We start from the raw sequence: 23,360 nt of genomic DNA, 5'->3' as shown, positions 1-23,360 counted from the left end.
GATTAGGAAAGGCCTGCCCTTCCTCAGTTGCACCTGCTTGGGTTACTCCTTCCTCCCTGCAACTAGCAATGTGTCTTTCAAGCTTTCCTAGCCTAGGAGTTAGTCCTCCTACTCTAGGTTAAGCTCTGGGGGCTGACTCTGCCTTATTATAGTTTGAGACGGTATATTAGTACCGTTCTCTATCTGGGCTACCTATCCTAGGTTAGGGAGCGTTCTCCCTTACCTTGGTGGCCGTTCTCATGCAGAGTCTCCTCTTTGGAAAGACCTATTCTTCTCCCTTTCCACCTATCCCTTTGGTGTAGGATTGCCTACACACCTCTGTCCTTAGTCCTACAACTCCTCCCTTGGGTGGAGTGGTAGGGCTAACTTGTTCTACTGCTGAGCTGGCCGCTCTGGTACACATACCCTTCATAGCGTTCTATGGGGATGGTTGCCAGCGGCGGTCCTGCCGGCCGGGGATTTCCCCCTCTTTGAGTGCCCACTAACCCTCCCTTGGGTTACCACAGGCACCCGGCCAACTGCCGGCTCCCTGCCGCCGGATGTTAGGAGTATCCACTCCTATCATAAGTGCACTCTCTCCGGAGGGATGCCGGAGGGGTATAGGATCTTACCCCTTCCATCCCTCCTTACCTTTCTCTCCTTCTATCCTGGTGCCGGTCCCTTGCCGTCTCTACTGCCGGCGATAACCGCCACTACCTCAGGTGACATTCTTTCATAAGATGCCTTCCCCCCTCTAAGACGTCAGCCTTCCGTGTGCCGGAGGCTGCCGCCTTCCGTCGGCTTACCGCCAACAATCCCACCCTTCGTTTTACCTAGTAACAGCCGGCCGACTTCCGGAGTCGGCCACCCACATGCCGGCATTGATTGCCAGCAATCTAGGTATACGACAATATACATATATATCTTATGAATTGATCCAAGGCTCACCATGCCGTCAGCCTTCGGCTGCCGGAGCTGCCGCCCCCTGCCGACGACCCGCCGCTGTGCCGGCGGTCGCCACTATGGTATTAACCTTATAGACACTCAGTGTGTCTGTCTTGATGCCTTCCACCCTGCAGGACCGGCCTCCGGTGTACCGTCGGTCTGCCGGCACCCTCATGAGACGTTAAGGGACATGCACCCCTTCGATGACTGCCGGCATCATGCCGACAGTCAAAATACTGCAGCCAGATGGCTTGGCCACTTGCATATAGGTATTGTCTTACCATCCAAGATTGTGGCTATGCTATTTGTTTGCACATTACAATATTCCAGCATACTCTGTGTGTCTTAGTGCAGTTGATTGCCGGAACCTACATTTAATAAGGGTTTATCCTGTACCCCTTCTCCCCCAGGGATCTGAGTGGTCTCAGACCCTACTACACTCTGCGGACAATTTCTGTTAGAAGCCTAGCTTGTCTCATTCATATGGATTTCCCTCATTGTGACCTTCGGACACAAAGGAATTGTCTACAGATATGGTTACGGTAACTGACTGGGCGGGATTCACAAGTATGTGTCTATCTTCTTCCTTTCCCGCTCATTAATCTGAAGCATTAAAATGCTTTATAATTAAATTAATTTTAAATTTAGATTAAGATATCTTAACTTTAGAGTAATTTAAGTAATTCTTATGCCTTCCATGTACTCATGATCTCTTTCTTTTACAGGAGGAATATATGAAGTGTGAGAGCAACTTCTGCGGGGTGAAGCGCCCGGACTTCTACGGTGTGCCGGACCCCCGCCCCCTGCACCGCCAAGAAAGGCGACTTGAAGTATTGGGACCTGCAGAATTATAGAGTCTGTAAGAGTCTTCTTGTCGAGGCGTTCGACGATCCTCCGTCTGCGGAGGCAAGGGACATTGCTAGGGAGAAGCTACGCAAATGGGTGCGTGGCTTCCAGAAGAACGCCATCGGACCGTATCTTCCCAATGAAGACTTGAGGGCCTTGCTTTTCTCAAAAGCATCAAAAGACTCAGTGGTCCCCCGTGATCAGATCCCCACCGTCCAGATCATGGTGGAACCTGACGTCGTCATGGCTCAGTCTATGCGTGAGTGCCATCTTGATTCCGACAACGTGGAACGTATGTCGGAAGTTTCGGAAGAGACGGAGAAGAACCTCATGGGCGAGGAACTCGACTATGAGGAAGATAAGGTGGAATACCCTGATTCGGAGACCGAGGTCGCTCCTGCTCCCCCAGCAACTCCTGCACCGTCCGAGGAACCTGTTCCTTCGACTTCTTCCACCCCGGACCCTCTTCCATCGGCCACTCAAGAGGTCTTCAGGATGCTTGAAGCCCTCATGGAAAAGAAACTACGAGAAACTCAGGAACAATTCCGGACGACTCTCGTCAGCTTCAAGCAACCGAAAAGGATTTCGTTTAAGGACCTCCCCACCTGCTCGGAAGCTAACCCATGGAGATACGCCGAGCATATGCCAATTACAACTGGCAAGATTTACATTAGTGAAAGGGTTGGCTCTATCTTGCAGGAAGAAGTGGAGTTCTTCCCAAATTTCGAGGCTTATCCGGACTGTTACGTCCGACTCAGGTCCGAACCAGCCTCAAAGGAGGAGACCGAACCAAAGGAAGTTATTGTGTTTGATCTTGAGAAGGCCCAAGCTATGTTAGCTCAGGCGGTGAAGAGTAGGGGTTTCACTAACTGCAAGATGTCAGCGCTTTGTAAGAAGCATCCAACCTTCGTTGCGCCAAATGCTGCGACCTTCCCCTTCATCGAAAAGGCCTTCACAGCGGTCTTAAAGGCAGTGGAGGAAGGGAAACCTTGCCCTGCACTGGAGGAGTGCAGACCCTTCTCCATTACTCTTCCCCCCGATGATAGGCACTGGAAAGACATCTAGTCAACCTTCACGGTGGGGAAACTAGAGCCGGACGTAGCCGGTCGTCAATTTAATGAGGACCTCCCAAGGCTGAACGATCACCTCCTTCGTAGGGAACAGGATACGAAGGAGAGACTTGCCGTGTCGCTGTCCCACCAGGTACAGCTTGAGCTCATGGCCTGGGATACTAGAGTCCCGGACTTTTATATGGTCCTAGCCAAATTGCACTTGGCGACTGTAACCAAGGTCCTATATAGCTTCACTAGGGCTCGCAGAGCCTGTCGTGAATTCTTGTTTGCTAACGCGACAGTGAAACACGAACCCCGGAGGCTGATTTCCTCCAATATCTGGGGCAAGTATCCCTTTCCATCTTCCTTGGTGAAAGAGATTGTGGACAAAGCTGCCACGGAGAATAGGAACCTTCTCCATAAGTGGGGCATGTCCCGAAAGAGGAAGTCCTCTCAGGATGATGGCCCTCAGCCTAAGAGGAAGACTTCGAAGCCAAAACCCCAACAACGTCAACAGAGACAACAGTTTCCGGGTCCCGCTACTCCCCAAGTGGCTACGCAGCCGCAACAGACCTTTCAGTTGGTCCCCCAACAGGTGGTGTCGCAGTCGCCAGTCTTCACCCCTGCATATGAGCAACACTCAACTACCTTTCGTCCCAGAGGTAGGGGCTCAGGCAGAGGCTCCGGCAGAGATTCTTCTCGCCATCCCTCCAGAGGCAGAGGAGGAAGGGGAGCTAGCGGCCGAGGTGGCAAACCCTTGGGACACCAGAAGCAATGATGTGCTTCCGGTGGGAGGAAGACTCCGCCAATTCCAGGATCATTGGACTTTCGATCCCTGGGCTCACAGCATCGTCAAGAAGGGACTAGGCTGGAGATGGACTCAACCACCCCCAGCCTTCCAGCAATTCTTCCAACAGTCAACCCCCCTCCTGGAAGAATATGTCCTAGAACTCTTGAACAAGAAGGTGATCAGGAAGGTAAAGTCAACCAGGTTCCAAGGGAGACTATTTTGCGTTCCCAAGAAAGACTCCGACAAACTCAGAGTCATTCTAGACTTATCCCCTCTCAACAAGTTCATTGTGAACAAAAAATTCAAGATGCTGACTCCGCAACAAATAAGGACCCTACTGCCTCAAAGGGCCTACACGGTCTCCATAGACCTGGCGGATGCCTACTGGCACATCCCAATGAATCATTACGCTTCCTCCTACCTAGGATTTCGACTCCAAAGGAAAAGTTACGCCTTCAGGGCCATGCCCTTCAGGCTCAACGTGGCTCCACGGATCTTCACCAAGCTGGCAGACGCAATCGTCCAACAGCTCCGTCTTCAGGGTATCCAAGTGATGGCCTACCTAGACGACTGGTTAGTCTGGGCGACATCGCCCGACGATTGTGTAAGAGTCTGTAGCAAAGTCACCCAGTTCCTAGAGCATCTGGGATTCAAGATAAACACCGAGAAATCTTGCCTCTCTCCAGCTCAAAAGTTCCAATGGTTGGGAATCCATTGGGATCTTCAGTCACACCGCCTTTCCATCCCACAGAAGAAAAGGAAGGAAATAGCAGGGTCTGTCAGAAGGCTTCTAAAATCCAAACGGATCTCAAGAAGACAGCAGGAACAAGTTGTCGGGTCTCTACAGTTCGCCTCTGTGACAAACCCAGTGCTTCGCGCACAGCTAAAGGATGCCGCGGGAGTCTGGAGACGTTTCGCATCCATCGCTCGAAGAGACCTCAAGAGACGGCTTCCAAACAGACTTCGCTAACTCTTAAAGCCGTGGTCGGAAGCAAAGCCCCTGAAAAGGTCCATTCCTCTTCAACACCCGCCTCCATCGATCAACATGCACACGGACGCTTCACTGGAGGGTTGGGGAGGTCACTCCCACCAAAAACAGGCTCAAGGAACATGGTCTCCCCTATTCAAGACGTTTCACATCAACATCTTGGAGGCCATGGCGGTTCTTCTCACCCTGAAGAAACTCTCCCTGCCTCCCTCGATCCACATTCGTCTGACTCTGGACAACTCGATAGTGAGATGTCTCAATCGTCAGGGCTCGAGATCGCCCCAGATAAATCAGGTACTTCTTCCGATCTTTCGTTTGGCAGAAAAGAAGAAATGGCACCTGTCTGCACTTCACCTACAAGAATCCCGCAACGTGACGGCGGACGCTCTATCCCAGACAAGTCCAATAGAGTCGGAATGGTCTCTAGACACCACAAGGTCATTCTCCTTCATCTCTCACCAAGTCCCGAAACTTCAGATAGATCTCTTCGCGACGAGCGACAACAATCAACTTCCTCGATATGTGGCCCCGTACGAGGACCCCAAGGCAGAAGCAGTGGATGCTATGTCACTGGATTGGAACAGATGGTCCAGGATATACCTGTTCCCTCCTCCCAACCTTCTGCTGAAAGTCCTCTCCAAACTGAGAACCTTCAAAGGGACAGCGGCCCTAGTGGCTCCCAAGTGGCCCCGGAGCAATTGGTACCCTCTGGTCCTGGAGCTGCAACCCAAGCTGATCCCCCTACCGGGCCCAGTTCTCTCACAACAAGTACAGAAGTCGACTGTCTTCGCTTCATCACTGAAAGTCAGGGACCTTCATCTCATGATTTTCTCTCCTTAGCCGCAAAGAAAAGGTTTGGAATCTCGAAGAAAAGCTTAGACTTCCTCGAGGAATACAAGACTGAATCTACAAGACGGCAATACGAATCTTCCTGGAGAAAGTGGGTCTCTTTCGTCAAGGCAAAAAATCCTGTGGAAATCACCATTGATTTTTGTATGTCCTTCTTCATTCACCTTCATGGAAAAGGCTTAGCGGCCAACACGATTTCCACCTGCAAATCGGCTTTGACTAGACCACTCCTGTACACCTTCCAGATTGATTTGTCCAGTGATATCTTCAATAAATTACCAAAGGCATGCGCTAGACTACGCCCAGCATCTCCACCAAAACCTATCTCCTGGTTCCTGGACAAGGTGCTCCATTTTGCCTCTAACCTGGACAACGATTTGTGCCCTCTAAGAGACTTGACTCAAAAAGTTATCTTCCTTTTTGCTCTCGCCTCGGGAGCCCGAGTCAGTGAAATAGTGGCATTATCAAGAGAAGAGGGTCATATCCTGTTCGCAGATACAGGAGAGCTTACTCTCTTCCCTGATCCGACGTTTCTCGCTAAGAATGAACTACCCACCAAGAGATGGGGCCATTGAAGAATCTGCCCCCGGAAGGAAGATGTCTCTCTATGCCCAGTGGAGAGTCTTAAGGTCTATCTTCGAAGAACTTCAGACTTCGGTGGAGGACAACTCTTCAAAGGAGAAACATCGGGTAGCGACCTGTCACTGAAACAACTAAGAGCGAAAATCACCTACTTCATTCGCAGAGCGGATCCTGACAGTACATCCGCAGGTCATGATCCTAGAAAAGTCGCGTCTTCTCTGAAATTCTTCCAGAGTATGGATTTCGAAAGCCTCAAGAGCTTCACAGGCTGGAAATCATCGCGCGTTTTCTTCAAGCACTACGCAAAACAAGTGCACGGATTCAAGCATTTCGTGGTAGCCGCAGGTAGTGTTATGAAACCTGCTGTTCAACTCTGCATAGAGCAGTGAGTTACTTGGGACTTTAACTCTACGGGTGCCTGTGTTGACCCTTTTGTGATACATAGTGATTTCATGGACACTTAGTGTTTCTAATAGACTGTTCTTACCAAGGTGAAATGTCATAGACTTTACATGAGTGCCACATGCCCTAGGGCATGATGTGTTTTCTTTGAAAAGGACTGACGTTCCTCTGGAACTTGTGTTTCTAAAAAGTAAAATTTCTTTTCAGATTCAAGATTGAAGTCTTTAATTTCTATGTACATTATTCTTTATTATTATAAATAAACTCTATATTCCTTATTGTAATTACTACCATAATGATCTGCAATCTTTGAAATAAAATGTCTATTTTATTCCATGTGCGTCTCTCTCCGCTCCTATTCTTTATTAAGAAATATACGATTGTTATAGTTTCATTTACCCCTTTGTCTCTAAATAATGAGAAGAATAATATATGTAATTATGTTATATACTCACTTATGCCTTGATAATATTCCTACTCGAATATTAACCTTTGTCCTACCTCCGAGACCAGATTGATCTCTCCTCCAGGGAGAGTAGTAAATGTTATTTACTTACCTATGCTTGATAATATTCCTACCCGAATATTAACCTTAGTCTTGTCTACGAGTCCAGCACGAACTCTCCGCAGGGTGAGTAGCTCTTCAATGATCGCTTCGAGATGTTCCTATTGTTCACCAGGACTTCTCTGCCAGGGGGGCAGGAAGCTAGTTCTTCATAGAATCTCTGGTAAGGACATGCTCTATACCTCTATTTGAAGCCCTTGGCACTTGCATTAAAAAGGGGAAAAATCCACGATACATTAATTCTCTGGTACACTTCCATCAGGACGTCATGGCTTGAGCCCAAAAAACGGATTTTGAGCGAAGTGAAAAATCTATTTTTGGGTGAGATAGCCATGACGTCCTGATGGACCCTCCCGTCTATTCTAGTTCAGCCTTTCAGGCCCCGCCCTGACCTGCTGTATCATGGAGATTAGCAGAAGCTTGGCTCAGGATGAGGACGGACGTGACGTCATTTAGCAATGGCGCCCGTTTGTTTACGTCTCGAGTACCAAAAGCAGCTACGGATGAGTGTAACTGTGGAACGGCTCCCCAGTTATTCAACCACCTTTCCATATCAAAGTGTTAACTCTATACGGGGTGCAGATAGCTATGTGGTGTGTTAATACATGCGTCCCCTGTTGATATACGATATCCTAGAGGGAAACCTTTAGGGTACTCGCACCAGAAGTTAGAATTCTGTGATAACCTTTAGTTTAATTCTCTGGGAATATCCACTGTAGTTAAATATACCCAAGGAAGCTACTGAAGGAACCTTCCATCAGGACGTCATGGCTATCTCACCCAAAAATAGATTTTTCGCTTCGCTCAAAATCCGTTTTATACATATAAGATTCAGTGATTGCACGTTTTTCCCCTTCTAGGAAGTATACAAGGGGTTTCGATGATCTTGGTAGTCGACTCCCTTGCCCCTAACCTAACGCTTAGGGCTTTTGTATACTTTCTCACCTCCCCGGTTGCCTTTGCACCAAGGTAATCTCTCCTCCCTCTGAGGTAGCCTAGGCTACATCCTAGCCCTTCTTACCTTGAATCGCATTCAAGTGAGGTTAGGCTAGGATTTTTTTTCCCTACCCATAGCCATAGTTCATGAGGTTTGAGTTTGGGACAGAACCTCAGAAAATCTGTCGTTTGCCCCCAGCTACCCCATTAGGCGAATGAACTCTCCTCTTGGTTTCCGCTGGATGGCAAAAGAGGGCGGGCTCTGCCCTTCCCCCTAGGCCACACCTGTGGCCTAGCAAATTGTCCTACACCTGCCTTCTCTGGGCTAGGGGATATGCTTCCCCTAGCCTAGGTTAGGCAGGCCCTGGGATTCTGTTTCTTTATAGTTTAGGACTGCACGATTATGCCGCTCTTTCACTGTACTAGCCTACCCTAGGCTGGAAAACGAATTCTTCCTACACCTCGGATAGCGCCGGTACTGAAACAGATCCCTGCCCCTGGAGAGCAGGGGAGGGCTCACGCCTTCCCCTACACTCCTTCTCAGGACCCTTTCCCCTCCCCCTCCGTCCTTTAGTGATGGCCTAGCCATCACACCTCTGTCCACCGTCCTACTACTTGACCGAGTGCCGGCGGGTTGTGGGGTCGGCCCGGTCCTTTCGTCGGTTAGTCCGAACTGCCAGGCTTCCCGCATATAGTTTAACTATGGGATAGCATGAGACAGGTCGGTCTGCCGGCGGAAGACCTCCCTATCTTAGAGTGTTCTTCGGTCCTCCCTTGGACCGCCACCTGCAACTCTGCCGACTGCCGGCTCTGTTACGACTGGATAGAAGCTTGACCATACTCTCCCTTCCATTTGAACCCTCCTTCTTGAGGAAGGCGAGGTTAGGTTGGTGAGCTGCCGCCCTTCCCTCTTCCTTCTTCTATGCTTTCTCTCTGTCTCAATCAGTGCCAGTCCACTGCCGCACTACTCTGCCGGCAAACAGCATTCAGCTTAGACTTGGTCTCCTCTCTGTCTCATAGATTGAAGTCAGGGTTGGAGTACCTACAGCCGGTTGCCTGCCGACTGCCGGGGGCCGCCGACATGCCGGCAATCTGCCATCTTCCTGAGATTTCGCCCTATCTCCGCCACAAACTGATGACTGGGAGGGGTTCCCCCTCATCCAGAGATTCACAGGCGCCCGTTGTGCTTCCAACACTTCGGCGGGCTGCCGGCTCCACCTAATTCATATTACAGCAGTGGACTGTCACTTCTACCCTGCTGGCAATGCGCCGGCAGTGTCTATTGTATAGCTGTATACAATAGCCAGTACATCTATGGTATAGTACATACCCTAGTCAGAAAACTATGATGTATAGTTATGCAGTAAATACTTTCTAGCATACTCTGTGCATCCATGCGCAGTCCCTTGCCGGGACCTACTTGAATTGGGGATAATCAATTCTCCTTTTCTACTAAGCTGAATGAACTCAGCTCTCTCCCTTTCACCATTACTAATACCCCGAGGGAAATACAAGCTCTGCTATTTATCCATTCTGGATAACCCTTTCCCCTCCTTAGGGCTTACTCAAAGGAAAGCCCTAGAATTAGTTATGGTGTGAGGTCACAGCAATTGGCTGGGCGGGATACACAAGTATGTGTCTTTTCTGCTTCATTTCCAGCTTACCTATCCTAAGCTTACACTTAGAAAGGAATCTTAAATGGTAATTGAAATTACTTTAAAACTAATCTAAGAATACTTTAAGTCAATGTTATAGACTTCTGTACACTCATGTACCCCTTTCTTCTTTACAAGAGGAGTACATCCGGTGTGAGAGCGCCTTCTGCAGTGTTCGGCGCCCGGACTTTTATGGCCACCTGGCGTGCCGAATCCACGCCAGATGCTCCGTTTCCCAGGGATCTCTCCGTTATTGGGACCCGCAGGTCTGCACTGTCTGCAAGGACCTGCTCAACGAGGCCAGGGACACTGCTCGCGAGAAACTGCGCAAGTGGGTGTGTGGTTTCCAGAAGAACGCCACGGGGCCCTATCTCCCTAGTGAGAAGATGAGAGCTCTGCTCTTTCCCAAAGCATCTGCGGATGCTGTCATCCCAAAATCAGAGATCCCCTGCGTCCAACTAACGGTTGAACCGGACGTATCGGACGCACTCCAAGACTTCCATCTTGACGATGTGGAATGGATGTCGGAAGTGTCGGACACAACCGAGAGGACCCTGATGGCCGAGGGTCGAGAGGAGGAACCTAAGGAGGCTCCTGACTCTGAGGGTGAAGGCGCCCCTGCCCCCTCTATCGCTTCCGTTGCTGATTCAGAACCCGTCCTCTCTACCTCTTCCACTCCTACACCTGCAAAAGTGGATATCCTTGTGGATAACTTCCAAGCCTTGGTAGCGATCCTTGACGAGAGGATACGCCAGAGGGACGAGGATTTCAAGAGGGAAATCCTTCGTTTGTCGAAACAAACCTAGAGGAAGATCATCGTGAAGGATCTTCCACCCTGCTCGGTGACAAACCCATGGAGGCAGGCAGAACACATGCCGATCACGAGCAGAAGAATTTTCGTCAACGAAAAGATAGGAGCCGTTTCCCTTGAAGAGGTGGAATTCTCGCCTAGTTTCGAGTCTTACCCGGACTGTTACATCCGTCTCAAGTCCGAGCCCGTTTCCAAGGAGGAAACTGAGCCTAAGGAGGTCATCGTCTTCGACCACGCAAAGGCTCAATCTCTTCTGGCCGGCTGCCTGAAGAGCAAGGGCTACACTAATTCCAAGGTGCCGGCCCTAAGCAAGAAACACCCATCCTTTCTTGCTCCTTCCACCATGGTCTTCCCCTTTCACAGAGAAGTCCCTGCTGGCAGTCTTAAGGCGGTGGAGGAAGGGAAACCCTGCCCTACATTGGAGGAATGTAGGCCCCTCTCCCTCGCCCTCCCTCCTGAAGACAAGAACTGAAAAGACATCCAGTTAACTTTCTCTGTGGGAAAGTTGGAGGCTGACATCGCTGGACGGCAGTTCAACGAGAACCTCCCTAAGCTCTCCGAATACCTTTTGCGTTGGGAGCAGGACACGAAAGAGAGGCTGGCCGCCTCCCTTTCCCTCCATGTTCAGATGGAGACGATGGCTGGGGACACACGGACCCCAGGCTTCTACATGGTCTTGGCTAAGACCCACCTTGCCACCCTGACGAAGGACTTTTATAGCTTCATCAGGGCCCGGAGCGCCTGCAGAGAGTTCGTGTTTGCCACCGTCAAACACGAACCCCGGAAGCTGATTTCCTCCAACATCTGGGGGAAAGATCTCTTTCCCAACGACCTCGTGAAAGAGATTGTCGACAGAGCCGCCACGGAGAATCGGAACCTTCTCCGTAAGTGGGGCATGTCGAAGAAGAGGAAATCTTCTCAGGATGAAGGCCCCAACCTAAGAAAAAATCCAATAAGCCTAGACCTCAGCAACGTCAGGCTAAGCACCAGTTTTCAGCACCCGCCGCTCCTCAGTTGGTGGCTCAGCCCCAACAGACCTTTCAACTGGTACCCCAGCCGGTGGTGGCTCAGTCACCAGCCTTCACGCCCGCCTACGAAAGGCCATCGACTACCTTTCGTCCCAGAGGTAGAGGCACCGGCAGAGACTCCTCTCGACGTCCATCCAGAGGGAGAGGAGGAAAGGAGCAAGCGGCCGAGGTGGTAAACCCTCGGGCAACCAGAAGCAATGAGATCCTTCCGGTGGGAGAAAGACTCCGCCTCTTCCAGGATCGTTGGACCTTCGATCCATGGGCTCACAGCATCATCAAGAAAGGACTAGGGTGGACCTAGGTAACACCACCACCAGCTTTCCACCAATTCTTCCAACACTTCACCCCCGTCCTGGAAGAATACATCCAAGAACTCTTGAACAAGAAGGTGATCAAGAGGGTAAAGTCCACCAGGTTCCAAGGAAGACTATTCTGTGTTCCCAAAAAGGACTCCGACAAACTCAGTCATTCTGGACTTGGCCCCTCTCAACAAGTTCATAGTGAACAACAAGTTCAAAATGCTGACTCTTCAGCACATAAGAGCCCCGCTGCCTCAAAAGGCATACACAGTCTCGATAGACATGGCGGACGCCTACTGGCACATTCCAATGAATCGCCAGACCTCCTCCTACCTAGGATCCAGGCTTCAAAGAAGACAGTACGCCTTCAGAGCCATGCCCTTCGGGCTAAAGATAGCCCCAAGGATATTCACGAAGCTCGCAGAGATGATCGTCCAACAGCTACGCTTACAAGGCGTCCAGGTGATGGCTTACCTGGACGATTGGCTGGTGTGGGCAGCACCAGAAGAAGAATGCCTGCAAACTTCCAAAAATGTGATCCAATTCTTGGAAAATTTGGGCTTCAAGATCAACACCAAAAAGTCTCGACTTTCTCCAGCTCAGAAGTTCCAATAGTTGGGAATCCATTGGGACCTTCAGTAACACCGTCTTTCCATTCCACTAAAGAAAAGAAAGGAAATAGCAGGATCTGTCAAGAGACTCCTCAAATCCAAACGGATTTCAAGACGACAACAGGAACGGGTGCTCGGCTCCCTTCAGTTCGCTTCAGTGACACACCCAGTGCTACGAGCACAGAAAAAGGATGTATCGGGAGTCTGGAGAAGATACGCATAAATCGCTCGAAGAGATCTCAAGAGACCTCTGCCGACCCGGCTTCGATCACTCCTCAAGCCATGGTCGGAGGCAAAGAACCTGAAAATGTCGGTACCTCTTCAACCACCGCCTCCATCGGTCGTTATCCACGGACCCATCGCTAGAAGGATGGGGGGGTCACTTCCACCAACGGCAAGTTCAAGGAACATGGTCTCCCCTATTCAAGACGTTTCACATCAACATCTTGGAGGCCATGGCGGTCCTTCTCACTCTGAAGAGGCTGTCTCCACGTCCCTCAGTCCATATTCGACTGACTCTGGACAGCGACGTCGTGGTCAGATGTCTCAACCATCAGGGCTCAAGATCACCCCAACTCAACCAAGTGTTGCTACCCATCTTTCGCCTAACGGACAAGAAAAGATGGCACCTCTCAGCAGTTCATCTAAAAAGGATTCCGCAACGTGACGGCAGATGCTCTATCCAGGACAGCCCCGATAGAGTCAGAATGGTCCCTAGACGCAGACTCATTATCCTTCATCTCTCGACAAGTCCCGGAACTGCAGATCGACCTCTTCGCAACGAGCGACAACAAACAACTTCCTCGCTACGTGGCCCCATACGAGGACCCCCGAGCGGAAGCGGCGGACGCCATGTCCCTGGACTGGAACAGATGGACCAAGATTTACCTGTTCCCTCCACCCAACCTTCTGTTGAAAGTCCTCACCAAGCTGAGATCCTTCCAAGGAACAGCGGCCCCGGAGCAACTGGTTCCCATTAATCCTGGAGTTACAAACCAGGCTAATTCCCCTGCCGAACCCAGTTCTAACCCAACAAGTTCAGAAGTCGACTATCTTTGCTTCATCAAAGAAAACCCGAGACCATCTCATGATTTTCTCTCCCTAGACGTCAAGAAGAGGTTTGGGATCTCGAAGAAATGCTTTGACTTCTGAGAGGAATACAAAAAAAAATCTACCAGAAGGCAATATGAGTCATTTTGGAAGAAATGGGTGTCCTTCGTCAAGGCTAAAAATCCTACAGAAATTTCAATGGATTTTTGTTTGTCCTACTTCATTCACCTTCATGGACAAGGCTTGGCAGCCAACACGATTTCCACCTGCAAATCGGCCTTGATAAGACCATTACTATACGCCTTCCAGATAGACCTGTCTAAAGACATCTTTAACGATCTGCCAAAGGCGTGTGCTAGACTCAGACCCACACCTCCGCCGAGACCCATCTCCTGGTCTCTTGACAGGGTGCCCTATTTTGCCTGAAGTTTGGACAATGAAACTTGCCCTCTGAAAGATTTGACTCAAAAAGTGATTCTCTTATTTGCTCTCACCTAAGGAGCCCGAGTCAGTGAAATTGTGGCATTATCAAGAGAAGAGGGCCAGATCCAGTTCGCAGAAACAGGTGAGCTTACCCTCTTTCCTGACCCAACGTTTCTCGCCAAGAACGAGCTACCCACTAAAAGGTGGGGCCCCTGGAGAATCTGCCCTCTGAAGGAAGATGTCTCTCTGTGTCCAGTGGAGAGCCTAAAGGTCTATCTTCGAAGAACTTCAGACCTGGGTGGAGGACAGCTCTTTAAAGGGGAAACATCGGGTTCCGATTTGTCACTCAAACACCTACTTTATTCGCAGAGCTGATCGTGACAGTACACCCACAGGTCAAGATCCCAGGAAAGTCGCCTCTTCTCTGAATTTCTTCCAGTCAATGGACTTCGAAAGTCTTCGCTCTTTCACACGCTGGAAGTCTTCAAGAGTTTTTTAAACACTACGTGAAGCAGGTGCATGAATTGAAGAGATTCGTGGTGGCTGCAGGTAGTGTGTTAAAACCTGCTGCTTAGTGCTGCGTAGAACAGTGAGTTATTCGGGACTCTAACTCTAAGGGTGCCTGTGTTGACCCTAGTGCGCAACATAGTGAAAATAGTGCCACCTTGTGACACTACGGACTGTTCTTATACTAAGGTGAAGTCACATAGACTAAAACACGTGTGCCACATGTTCATAACATGAAGTGTATATAAGACATTCTAGAAAGACTTTATAATTCCTACAGAATTAATGTGTGTAATGGCAAGTTTTCCTTTTCAGATTGTACACCCCTTTTCTATTAATGTCTTAAGCCTATGTAACTAATTTGCATTCCATTACAAATTATATTTATTACCTATTTGTATGCTAATTCTTAATTTTGACTAAATAAAAAGAATTTGCTTTACTCATGCATCTTATTTCGCCCTCATATTAGAATAAAATACTGAGTGAGAATTTTATTTCCCTCTGTGATATGTAAAATTGTCTGAACAATGAATATACTATTGTTCCTTATTGACACAAACTCATCTAGACTAAGGTAATTTGTTGCAACACGTTGTACTTACCTTCTTCTATCTGGCTACGGGACTGGCAGGTACTTCTGATGCTGGGTGAGTTCCTTTATCAAGTAACTTCAAGATTTTCCTTACGTCCAATAGGACTCTTCCCTGCTGGGGGGGGGGGGGGGGGCAGGAAGTGGTAACATAGCACATGTTTATCTGAAGTGACATGTAACGGATATGTCATAGGTCTCTGTGGTCATCAGACCAAAGGAATATTGTCTAAAAGTCGAAGGCACTAAAAAACGGATTTTGAGCGAAGCGAAAAATCTATTTTTGGGTGAGATAGCCATGGCGTCCTGATGGAAGGTTCCTTTTTGGTAGCTTCCTTGGGTATATAACTACTAAGATATTCCCAGAGAATTTAACCACAGGTTATCACAGAATTCTAACTTCTGGAGCGAGTATCCTAAAGGTTTCCCTTTAAGACATCGTATATCAACAGGGGACGCATGTATTAACGCGCCACATAGCTATCTGCACCCCATACAGAGTTAACACTTTGATATGGAGGGACGGTGAATAGCTGGGGAGCTGTTCCACAGCTAATCTCGTCCGTGGCTACTTTTGGTACTCGAGACGTAAACAAACGGGCGCCATTGCTAAATGACGTCACGTCCGTCCTCATCCTTCTTCTAGTAGCTTGCCTTGCTAAGACGGATTTTCCCTTGTGTATTTTCATCAGCTTGCATCTTCGCTATGTCGCTACCTTCGGCCTCGCCTTCTTCTGGAAAGTTGAGTACAAGGTTCCAGTATTGTTTAAATAAGCTCTGACCGTAAAGTAACTTTTACTTTTCGAGATATTTGATGTTTTGTGGTAGAGCTGTGCCTCGACCGGACCGGCCATTTTATGGCGTCGCTGTTGTTTTACATGCCTTATTTAGATAGCCTCAACAGCGTTTTCCGGCCTCATTAACTAATCGATACTATTAGTTATTTAGTCTTCATAGCTAGGAACTTTTATATCGTGTTTGGACGCTTTATTATCGGTCATCAACTGACCCCATACCAGTTGGCTAGTATAGCCCCTAGGCCGGAGCGCCTATATCAGTGTTCATGCATGATATTTATCAGTGATCCTAGGTTTACTTATGAAGATAGTGGCATTATTTTACAATACTATTGACTGTGATGCAAGTGTTTTCGCCTTCAGGGACCATATAAGGGACAGGTTAGATAGTGTGTCTTTCTAACCTAACCTACAAGTAGGACCCCTATATGCTTCCTTCTTCCCCTGCCTTAGGGCATCCCCTCTGTGTAACCTTGCTCCCCCTACCACGTAAGGGGATCAAGCTCATATCAGAGTATTATATCGCTTCTCTGTCCTCCCTAAGGGAATGATCCCCCCTTAGGGTTGCGTCCGAGAATGAGGAACGGCTAGTCCTTCCTCTATTGCTGGGGCTAAATGACGTCACGTCCGTCCTCATCCTGAAGCCAGTTGCTTGCCGATCACCATGATACAGCAGCGCAGGGTGGGACCTGACAAACTGACCGAAGTAGCAGGGAGGGTCCATCAGGACGCCATGGCTATCTCACCCAAAAATAGATTTTTCGCTTCGCTCAAAATCCATTTTTTGGGCTCAAGCCATGGCGTCCTGATGGAAGAGTACCAGAGAATCAATGTATCGTGGTAGATTTTCCCCTTGTAGTGTAAGTGCCTAGGGCTTTGACAGGATAAGCATAGTAACCTCAATAGGAACCAATGGGAAGAAAGTTCCTGGCCCCACTGGCAGCGAAGTCCCAACGGACCATGCCGAAGATCAAAGTGGTCATCGAAGGGCTACTCACCTTGCTGGGAGAACATGAAGAACTCGGAGACAAGACTGAATGGTTGGCATTCATATAGGAACATTCACAAAGGCAGACATGTGGTGGTTAGGCACTGTATGTGAATAGAGAGTCGTCTGGTCTCTAAGGTATGATGTAAGTAAGTATTCGTGTAGGAATATTACATTGCAGAAGTGAGTATATGATAAGGGTTGAACCCTTAGTCATCTTCATCGACATAAGAGGAAGGGGATAATAAAACTATGACAGTCATGTATTTCATAGTATAAGTAGGAGCGGATTGAGACGCACAAGTAATGAAATAGAAATTTTATTTCACAATTGCAGAACATGTTAAGGAAATGCAATAAAATTGTAAAAGTTATTTACAATAAATTATAATGTACATAGTCACGAAAGACTTGCTCTTGAATCTGAAAGGGAATTTCAAATTATTAGTAGGCACTCGTTCCAGAGGAACGTCAGTCTATTAAAATAAAACACATCATGCTCTAGGCATGCGGCACTCATGTGACGACTATGATATTTCACCTGGGAGAAGAACAGTCTATGAAAAAGCACTAAGTGTTTTTGAAATCATTACGTATCACGCGAGGGTCAACATAGGCACCCGAGGAGTTAGAGTCCCAAGTAACTCACTGTTCTATGCAGAGTTAGGTGCAGGTTTCATAACACTACCTGCGGCTACCACAAAATGTTTGACTTCGTGCACTTGTTTCGCATAATGTTTGAAGAAAACACGCGAGGATTTCCAGCCTGTGAAACTCTTAAGACTTTCGAAATCCATACTCTGAAAGAAATTCAGAGACGATGCAACTTTTCTAGGATCGTGACCGGCGGGTGAACTGTCAGGATCCGCTCTGCGAATGAAGTAGGTGATTTTCGCTCTTAGTTGTTTCAGTGACAGGTCGCTGTCCGAAGTTTCTCCTTTAAAGAGTTGGCCTCCACCAAAGTCCGAAGTTCTATGAAGATAGACCTTGAGGCTCTCTACTGGACATAGAGAGGCATCTTCTTTCAGGGGGCATATTCTCCAAGGGCCCCATCTTTTGGTGGGTAATTCGTTTTTGGCGAGAAACGTCGGATCCGGGAAGAGGGTAAGGTGACCTGAATCTGTAAACAGGATGTGGCCCTCGTCCCTTGATAATGCCACTATTTCGCTGACTGGGGCTCCTGAAGCAAGAGCAAAAAGAAAGATAACTTTCTGAGTCAGATCCGTGAGAGGGCACGAATCATTGTCCAAGTTGGAGGCAAAATGGAGTTTATTGAAGATGTCGTTAGACAGATCAATCTGGAAGGCATACATTAGTGGTCTAGTCAAGGCCGATTTGCAAGTAGAAATCGTGTTGGCTGCCAAGCCCTGTCCGTGAAGGTGAATAAAGAAGGACATGCAAAAATCAATGGTGATTTCCGTAGGATTTTTGCCTTGACGAATGAGACCCATTTTCTCCAGGAGGATTCGTATTGCCGTCGTGTGGATTCGGTCTTGTATTCCTCGAGGAAGTCTAGACTTTTCAATGGTGATTTCCGTAGGATTTTTGCCTTGACGAATGAGACCCATTTTCTCCAGGAGGATTCGTATTGCCGTCGTGTGGATTCGGTCTTGTATTCCTCGAGGAAGTCTAGACTTTTCTTCGAGATCCCAAACCTTTTCTTCGCGGCTAGGGAGAGAAAATCATGAGATGAAGGTCCTTGATTTTCGATGATGAAGCGAAGACAGTCGACTTCTGTACTCGCTGGGAGAGTACTGGGCCCGGGAGAGGGATCAGCGTGGGCTGCAGCTCTAGGACCAGGGGGTACCAATTGCTCCGGGGCCACATGGGAGCCACTAGGGCCGCTGTCCCTTTGAAGGTTCTCAGCTTGGAGAGGACTTTAAGCAGAAGGTTGGTGGGAGGGAACAGGTAGATCTTGGACCATCTGTTCCAGTCCAGTGACATGGCGTCCACTGCTTCTGCCTTGGGGTCCTCGGACGGGGCTACATATCGAGGAAGTTGATTATTGTCGCTCGTTGCGAAGAGATCGGTCTGAAGTTCTGGGACTTGGTGAGAGATGAAGGAGAATGATCTTGCGTCTAGAGACCATTCCGACTCTATCGGACTTGTCCGGGATAGAGCGTCCGCCGTCACGTTGCGGGATCCTTGTAGGTGTACTGCAGACAGGTGCCATTTCTTCTTCTCTGCCAGACGGAAGATTGTCAGAAGCACCTGATTTATCTGGGGCGATCTTGAGCCTTGGTGATTGAGACATCGAACTACCACCAAGTTGTCTAGGGATAGACGAATATGGATCGAGGGAGGCGGGGAGAGTTTCTTCAGCGTTAGAAGGACAGCCATGGCCTCCAAGATGTTGATGTGAAACGTCTTGAATAGGGGAGACCATGTGCCTTGAGCCTATTTTTTTGTGGGAGTGACCTCCCCAAGCCTCCAGCGAAGCATCCGTGTGGATGTTGAGTGATGGAGGTGGGTGTTGAAGAGGAATGGACCTTTTCAGGGCCTTTGCTTCCGACCATGGCTTGAGGAGCAGCCGAAGTCTGTTTGGGAGCCGTCTCTTGAGGTCTCTTCGAGCGATGGATGCGGAACGTCTCCAGACTCCCGCGGCATCCTTTAGCTGTGCACGTAGCACTGGGTTTGTCACTGAGGCGAACTGTAGAGAGCCTAGAACTCGTTCCTGCTGACGTCTTGAGATCCGTTTGGATTTCAGCAGTCGCTTGACAGACCCTGCTATTTCCTTCCTTTTCTTCTGGGGGATGGAAAGGCGGTGTGACTGAAGGTTCCACTCGATTCCTAGCCATTGGAACCTTTGAGTTGGAGAGAGGCGAGATTTCTTCGCGTTCGTCTTGAACCCCAGGTGTTCTAGGAACTGGGTGACTTTGTTGCAGGATTATAAACAATCCTCGGGTGATGGAGCCCAGACTAGCCAGTCGTCGAGGTAGGCCATCACCTGGACGTCTCGGAGGCGCAGCTGTTGAACGATGGCATCTGCCAGCTTTGTGAAGATCCGAGGGGCCACGTTGAGGCCGAAGGGCATGGCCCTGAAGGCGTAGCTTTTCCTTTGGAGTCGAAATCCTAGGTAGGAGGAAGCGTGGTGGCTCATTGGAACGTACCAATAGGCCTCCGCCAGGTCTATGGAAAACGTGTAGGAACCCTGAGGCAGAGGGGTCCTTATCTGATGAAGAGTCAGCATCTTGAACTTGTTGTTCGCTATGAACTTGTTGAGGGGGGATAAGTCTAGAATGACTCTATGCTTGTCGGAGTCCTTCTTGGGGATGCAAAACAGTCTCCCTTGGAACCTGGTTGACTTTACCCTCCTAATCACCTTCTTATTCAAGAGATCTAGGACATATTCTTCCAGAAGGGGGGTTGATTGTTGGAAGAATTGCTGGAAGGTTGGGGGTGGTTGAGTCCAACTCCAGCCTAGACCCTTGTTGACGATGCTGTGTGCCCAGGGATCGAAGGTCCGACGATCCTGGAATTGGCGGAGTCTTCCTCCCACCGGAAGCACTTCATTGCTTCTGGTGTCCCGAGGGTTTACCACCTCGGCCGCTAGCTCCCTTTCCTCCTCTGCCTCTGGAGGGACGGCGAGATGCGTCTCTGCCTGCACCTCTGCTTGAGCCTCTACCTTTGGGACGAAAGGTAGTCGTCTGTTGCTCAAAGGCAGGGGTGAAAACCGGTGATTGGGACAAGACCGGTTGGGTGACCAGCTGAAAGGTCTGTTGTGGCTGAGCAGCCACTTGGGGAGTAGCGGGTCCCGGAACCTGCCGTCTCTGTTGACGTTGCTGGGGTTTCGGCTTGGAGGATCTCCTCTTAGGTTGAGGGCCGTCGTCCTGAGAGAATTTCCTCTTCTTCGACATGCCCCACTTGTGAAAAAGGTTCCTGTTCTCCGTGGCGGCCTTGTCGGTAATCTCTTTCACCAGATCAGAGGGAAAGAGGTGCTTACCCCAGATGTTGGAGGAAATCAGCCTCCGGGGTTCGTGTCTCACTGTGGCACTTGAGAACACGAATTCACGACAGGCTCTCCGAGCCTTCATGAAGCTGTATAAGTCCTTGATTACAGTCGCCAGATGCGTCTTGGCGAGCACCATGTAGTGGTCGGGGACTCTAGTGTCACCGGCCATGACGTCAAGCTGGACCTGGAGGGACATGGATGCGGCAAGCCTTTCCTTCGTATCTTGTTCCCGACGAAGGAGATGGTCATAAAGTTTCGGGAGGTCTTCGTTAAACTGACGTCCAGCAAAGTCAGGATCTAGTTTTCCCACCACGAAGGTATGTTGGACATCCTTCCAGTGTCGAGCATCGGGGGGAGGGACCAGGGAGAAGGGTCTGCACTCCTCCAGTGCAGGGCAAGGTTTCCCTTCTTACACTGCCCTGTGTACCGCTGCGAAGGCCTTTTCCATGAAGGGGAGGATCGCATCATCAGGTGCGACGTAGGTAGGGTGTTTCTTGCTCAACGCCGGAAGCTTTGAGCAGGTAAAACCCCTACTTTTAAGGGTGTTGGCCATCATAGCCAGGGCCTTCGGGAGATCGAACACTATCACCTCCTTAGGTTCGGTCTCTTCTTTAGAGGCAGGTTCGGATCGAAGCCAGACGTAACAGTCCGGGTAAGCCTCAAAACTTGGGAAGAACTCCACTTCTTCCAGGACAACTGAGCCGACCTTCTCACTGATGAAGATCCTGCCCGTTGCGATCGGCATATGCTCGGCATACCTCCAGGGGTTGGCGTGCGAGCATGCAGGGAGGTCCTTAACCGAAATCCTTTTCGGCTCCTTGGAACTTCCCATGGTCCTGATATATTCGTGTGTCTCACGGAGTTTCTTGTCCATGATGGCTTCGAGCATCCGAAACATCTCCTGGGCGCTGGTTGGGATGGGGTCCGGGGTGGCGGAGGTAGACGGGAGTGGTACTTCCGTCGGTGTAGGAGTTGGGGTGGAGGTGGAAGGCGGAGCGACCTCTTGCTCCGACCCAGCGTATTCCACTTGGTCCTACTCATAGTCCAATTCTTCGGCCATGAGGTTCCTCTCCGTTGTCTCCGACACTTCCGACATACACTCCGCGTTGTCGGTATCCAGGCGACACTCGTGCATGGACTGAGCCATGACAACATCGGGTTCCACCGTGATCTGGACGGTGGGGATCTGATCCTTGGGGACCACAGAGTCTGGGAATGCCTTTGGGAACAGTAAGGCCCTCAAGTCTTCGGTAGCAAGGTACGGTCCAGTGGCGTTCTTCTGGAAGCCACGCACCCATTTGCGTAGCTTCTCTCGAGAAGCGTCCCTAACCTCCGCTGAGGGTGGGTTATTGAACGCCTCGACCAGGCGTTCCTGGCAGACCGTACAGTTCAGTGGGTCCCAGAACTTCAGATCACCTTTTTTGTTTGCGCAAGGGGCGTGAGTCCTACACGCCGTGTGCCCATAAAAGTGCGGGCGCTTCACTCCACAGAAGCCATGGTCGCACTTCACGTACTCCTCCTGTAAGAGAAAGAGGACGTGAGTATGGGGGAGTCATAAGGATGACTTCTATTTTAAGGTTAAGTATTAAATGATTAATCTTTAACCTAATATTAAGTGGTAGAAACACTGTGACGTTCAGAGAGTGGGCGGAAAAGAAGGAGATAGACACATCCTCCGTGTAACCCGCCCGGCCGGTTACCGTAACCTTATCCGTAGGCAATTTGTTGTGACTGAGGACACAGGGCAGAATTCAACCTAGCATGCCGTGAAGGCAGTGGGAATTCTAGTGGGGATTGCCAAGGATATAGAACTGGGACTGAGGCCACTCAGACCCTAGGATTGGGAACGTAGAAGATCCCATAGGGTAACGGTTTCCGGTAACCGGCCGTGCTAAGATACACGTAGCATGCTGGAAACCTGTGATATGCAAGAAGACAGCATGGTTACTAATGGAACGGTAAGGCAATACCTAACCATTATGTAATCAAACCATCTGGTTGCGATGCAGGGCTATCAACATCAGATGATAGCTAGTAGAAGGGGGTGCAAGTCGCCTTGACGCCTCCGGAAGGCTCCGGCAGACCGCCGGCACGCCGGTGGCCGCTCCAGCAGAGTTTCTGGCATTAGAGAAGACAATATAGAAGTCAAGAGTAATACCAGGGTGGCGGCCGCCGGTACAGCGGCGGCACGCCGGCGGGGAGCGGCGGCACGCCGGCGAAGAGCGTCGGCACGCCGGCGGGGAGCGGCGGCTCCGGCAGCCGGAGGTTGCCGGCTTGGTGACAGGAACAAGGATGGTTATAGCAGAACCGGACTGCCGGCAGCGGATGCCGTCACTCCGGGGGCCGGCCGGTGGACGGACGACTAAAGCTATGAGGAAAGAGGGAAGGCCATCGGCTAGGAGCCGGTGGCAGGCGGCAGTCCCCCGGCACACAGAGGACTGGCGGTCCAGAGGGCAAGGGATAAGTCACCAAGGTAGGAGGTGGGTATCACCGACAGTGGAGGCGGCAAGGGACCAGCACCAGGATAGTGAAAGAGACAGAAGGAGGGATGTAGGAGTCCGGCCACGGACCCCAAGACATCCCACCTGAGTGGGTGTACCCATGATAGAGGCTAGCCCTATCACCCAGAAGCAGGGGCCGCAGAGGACCGGGAGCTAAGGGAGCCCAAGGGAGGGCAGGGAACACCCAAGAGGGGGGAGAACCCCTGTAGACA

The sequence above is a fragment of the Palaemon carinicauda genome, chromosome 11 (assembly GCF_036898095.1).
Source record: "Palaemon carinicauda isolate YSFRI2023 chromosome 11, ASM3689809v2, whole genome shotgun sequence".
Taxonomy (NCBI): domain Eukaryota; kingdom Metazoa; phylum Arthropoda; class Malacostraca; order Decapoda; family Palaemonidae; genus Palaemon; species Palaemon carinicauda.
Note: the sequence above shows the minus strand (reverse complement) of the source record.